At 38.3% G+C, this 4916-nt stretch overlaps 1 protein-coding gene and 1 long non-coding RNA gene across 2 annotated transcripts in view; one reads left to right on the top strand and one right to left on the bottom strand.

Moving 5' to 3' along the window:
- Window positions 1-1065, top strand: part of LOC107182192 — a 16709-nt gene extending 15644 nt beyond the window's left edge. The window contains exon 3 of the long non-coding RNA XR_001512911.1: window positions 1056-1065. This is a non-coding gene — a long non-coding RNA (uncharacterized LOC107182192). The remainder of the gene's footprint in view (window positions 1-1055) is intronic.
- Window positions 1-4916, bottom strand: part of LOC102774536 (thrombospondin type-1 domain-containing protein 7B) — a 250599-nt gene that overhangs the window by 83824 nt on the left and 161859 nt on the right. The gene's annotated exons all lie outside the window — the stretch shown is intronic.

Below are 4916 nucleotides of genomic sequence, written 5' to 3'. Positions count from 1 at the left end.
GACTAGAGCAGTGGTTCTCAACCTTCCTAATGCCGCGACCCTTTAATACAGTTCCTCATGTTGTGGTGACCCCCATCCATAAAATTATTTTCGTTGCTACTTCCTAACTGTAATTTTGCTACTGTTATGAATCATAATGTAAATATCTGATATGCTATATGTGTTTTCCGATGGTCGTGACCCACATGTTGAGAACCGCTGTTAAAGTGTACTTTATCTAAAAAGTTTTTCCTCAAAGTGTTTTACTAACCTTTTGAATAGAAGAAAGAGTAAGTCAGTGTTGGTAACTGACCAGACCATTACCAGCTGTTGTAGTCTAGGAATAACCTCTTCCCTTTGTATTCTCACCTTCTGTGTGGACACGACTGCCGCATGTCCCAAATCCTTTGCAGCATGGTTGGGAGATCCTACAATTATAATAATATTTCTCTCACAGCGGATTTTCTTGGCACTCATCAGCACATTCTGAAGGATCTAGTTTTATTCTGTTTTGATATTTTCTCTGGTGACTGTGTGTGTGTGTGTGTGTGTGTACACATGCAGAATAATCAGAGGAAAAACACATATATAGCATTGTGTCATAAATTTTACCGTGCTTATATAGTTCCCAGTTCATCTAACTTTTTCAAAGTTTTGCTGAGATTTACTGTCAAGTCACCCCTAACATTAACTACTTCCAATGTAGTAATCTCCATTCTAATAACATTTCAAAACCACACAACATGTAACCTCATACCTATGGTCTCAGAAACTGGGTTACTGGAAATGCTAGTTTCAAAATATTTCTTTTTTGTGAAATACTACGCAATAGCTTAGATATTTATGAAACAAATGAGCAAACATTATTGTACTCTTATATTATATTGATTCTATGGCAAAGTATACTCTCTAGAATCTCTGAAATTTATATATATAATCATTTTGTTTAATTATCTCATTTCAAACCTTTACATGTGAAATCTATAGGGACAGAGGAGTAAATGTACTTATCAATCCATTGTCACTGAACCTTAGAAAAACTCCACATAGTACTATCAACTTTGACGAAGAAAGAGGAAGGAATAGGAAGGATAGCAGAAAGAGGAGGAGGAAGAAGAGAAGGGGAAAGGGGATGGGGAGAGGAAGAGAAGGGGGAGGAACAAAAGGAGGGAATGGGTTGGGGAGGGAGGAGGGAAAGAAGAAAGAGAAGGAATAAAACAAGGAAAATTAAAGGAATTATTCATGTTAGGAACTCAGCATAACTCTTTAACTCAATTTGTATGCACTTTGATGAATTTGATTGAAGTCAATTCATTTTATTTTGATATAAGCTAATACAAGTTGAGATACAGCTAGCACTTTGATACTCGATTAGTGTATGTTTCACTATAAAGATACGATTTTGGTGTCAGGAGCTTTATCTGTGCATCTGAGCAGTCAGAAGATGATGTTTGAACAAACAACTAAGTGAGGTATAATTAAAGGAATATCTTTAATCAAAGTTTCAGGAGTGTGTAGTTTTCAAAACACATATTAATTCTATGTGGTGGCAATTCAAAAACAATTCCTTAGTCTTCCATTCCAGACCTTAGTTCTCTGTGGCCAGTTAAGCGAATCCTGCAGTTTGGTAACTGCTACACTGCACTCCAGCTAAGACATTTCTGCTTGCTGCTGGGGAGGCAGCATCATCCATCCGCATTCAAGCTTTTTGTGTGTTGATTTTCTGCGCACTCCATGCTTGAAGACACACAACTTTCACAACCTCTCAGGTTTACAATAATTTCATTTTCTCTTGATCCCACAATAATATTTAAAGGGTGAAATTCACTTAGTATTGTTTTCTGTTACTTATGTAAATAACTTTTTTCTTCATTAATTTGCTGATTTTTAAAAAGGATTAAGCAATATATAAACTCTAAAGCTTATATTCAATACTTAATAATTTGAATGAACTATTAAATAACCCATCTAATATAACCTTCATTATATCACTAAAGAAGTTTGTAATAAATAACATTATTTTAAAAAGTTTTGTGTGATTAATAAGTGATTAATGATTGATATATATATATTTTTTTTTCATTACCACATATAGAAATGTGTATGTATATACAGGGGTGGGCAAAGTAGGTTTATATTTGTTCATATGGAAAAATAAATAAATAAATAACACAAGATTAAACTGTGTTTTGTGTACTAACAACTGTAAATCTACTTTTGCCAAAGCATGTATGTGTTCCTTTTAAAATTAAATTCCCCCTAAAGAATAATCAACAAAAAGGAATATTGGCCTATCTATAAAAGATAGTTCATTGAGTTTTAAAGTGAAAATTGACTACTTCTAAAACCAAGCCAATTAAGCCATGGGCCTCATTTTACAATCCCAACCTAGACAAAAAAAAAAAAATAAGTCAGGTGCCCAAATGCTGAGACCAACTCCAGCCCCATCCACTCAGGAATCCTTGCCAGAGACCCTGGTCAGCCATGGGGCCCATCCTATGGCCAGCCTGGCAGTGGACCATGCCACCCGTTCTGCATGATTGAGCAGAGCCTCCATCCTTACCTGACCAGGAACCCAGCTACACACCACAGGCAGCTGTAGAGGCCGTCCTCTAGCCCTGTCAGACAGAGAACCTACCCAGCAACCTCTGGCCCTGCCTGACCATGGAGATTGGCAGTGACCATGAGCAGCCTTAGAACCCAGCCTATATGACCATCCCACTGTGGAGCTCAGCACTTATCCCCACCCGGAAACAGAGCCCATCCTATAGCCCTGCCCAACTGCTGAGCGCAGCTTGTGGCTATACCCAGGCAAAGACACCTGCCAGCAATCCTTCCCAACCATGAAATCCAGCAGGTTACACTGCTCTCACGTGAAACACAGCCCGTAACTCCGTACAATCAGAAGTCCTACTTGAATGTGGAGATCAGCCAGCAGCCCCTCAACTACAGAGGATGGGCAACAGCCCTGCCCATCTAAAGACCAAAACAGTAAGCCTCACCTGCCTGGAAACATTACCAGCTGGCCTGTCCATAACCCCAAACTGAACCGACTAATGAAGGGAACCTCTAAGTGCTGGAAGAGGAGGCCACTTCCCCGCAAAAAGGATACCAATGCAAAGATAATATGATCCAGGGGTCCTCAAACTACGGCCTGCGGGCCACATGCAAATACAAATATTGTATTTGTTCCCATTTTGTTTATTTACTTCAAAATAAGATATGTGCAGTGTGCATAGGAATTTGTTCATAGTTGTTTTTTTTAAAACTATAGTCTGGCCCTCCAACAGTCTGAGGGGCAGTGAATTGGCCCCCTGTTTAAAAAGTTTGAGGACCCCTGATATGATCACTAAGAAGATGGTCAATAACTGATTCTAAAGAAATGGAGATCTATGAACTATCTGAAAAATATTCTATGTGGTGGCAATTCAAAAATAATTTTAATCTTCTTAAAATGTTCAGTGAATGCACAGATAGACAACTAAACAAACCTTGTCAATGCATAAACAAAATTAGAAGTTCAACAAAGAAACAGAAGCCATAACCCCCCCCCCCAAAAAAAACCAAACCCACACACACAAAAAAAAGAAAAACCATACGCAGAATCCTAGAACTGAAGAATACAATAATTGAACTGAAAAATTCAACAGCAGAGGAAGAACGAGTGAACTCAAGAAATCACCTAAAATTAACTAGTTAGAGGAGCAAAATGAAAAAAAAAATACAATAAAGGAGTGAAGAGTCTATAGTACTTATGAGACAACATCAAAAGAAACAACATACAGCCATAGGACATCGTTTCAGTCCATGATGGACTGCATCTACAACAGTGGTCCCATAGATTATAGTGGAGCTGAAAAATCCCTATCACCTAGTGATGTCATAGTCCTCGTAATGTACTATTGCAACATATTACTCGTGTGTTTGTGGTGATGCTTGTGTAAATTAATCTGTGCTGCCAATCATATAGAAGTATAGTGCACATAATTGATAGTGACAGTGAACAAATATGTTTTGGTTTATGAACTTACTATAAATACTTTTTAAAGTGTACTTATTCTGCTGGTAAAATTGTTTGCTGTAAAAACAGTATGCCATGTCATCTAGATAGCAGCCTCAGATATCTTGCATTTACTTTGTCTCTTGATTGCATTATCTTATCTTGTGCTTGATTTAATCAGTGTTGTTTTGTTTATTCTCTACAAGCTTATAGCCTAAGAGCAATAGACTATAGCATATATTCTAGGTGTGAAGTACCTATACCATTCATGTTTTGTGTAAGTTTATGATGTTTCCACAATGCCTAAATTGCTTCATGGCACATTCTCAGAATATAACCCTGTTGGGAAGTGACAAATTGATGGAGATAAAGGGAGAGAAAATTTATTTTAAAAATAATGGCTAAAAACTTCCCAATTGTGGGGAGACAAATGGGCATCCAGATTCATAATGCCCAAGTATCCCCAATATACTGAACCTAGAAAGAATTACACCAAGACACACAAACTGTCAAAAGTCAAAGACAAAAAGAGAATTTTGAAAGCACAATGCAAACATATATGAAAATATATGAATATATAAAATCACTAATAAAGGTAAGTATATAGTCAAATCCAGATACTCTAGTATTGTAATGGTGGTGCATAAATCACTTTCAACTTCAGTTTAAAAGTTAAAATAAAAGGTATTAAAATAACTGTTTTAATAAAAGCCTAATATGCAAATGGTCATGATGCCCACACGTGTAACGACCGATCAGCTGGAGGCTGCGTGTGCAGCAGGCACAGGTGGGCGGGGACTTGCAGCGTCAGGGACTTGTGTGTGGCCCGTGTCTCCACCCCCGGGGCCGCACACTCACAGAGGCTCACGTCCCTGCCCCCGGCGCTGGGCCCGGGGATCTGAGGCTCGGGGCCCTGCCCCCATCACCAAGCCCCGTG

This window comes from Myotis davidii, unplaced genomic scaffold (assembly GCF_000327345.1).
Source record: "Myotis davidii unplaced genomic scaffold, ASM32734v1 scaffold275, whole genome shotgun sequence".
NCBI lineage: Eukaryota > Metazoa > Chordata > Mammalia > Chiroptera > Vespertilionidae > Myotis > Myotis davidii.
This window is presented reverse-complemented; position numbering and strand designations above follow the sequence as displayed.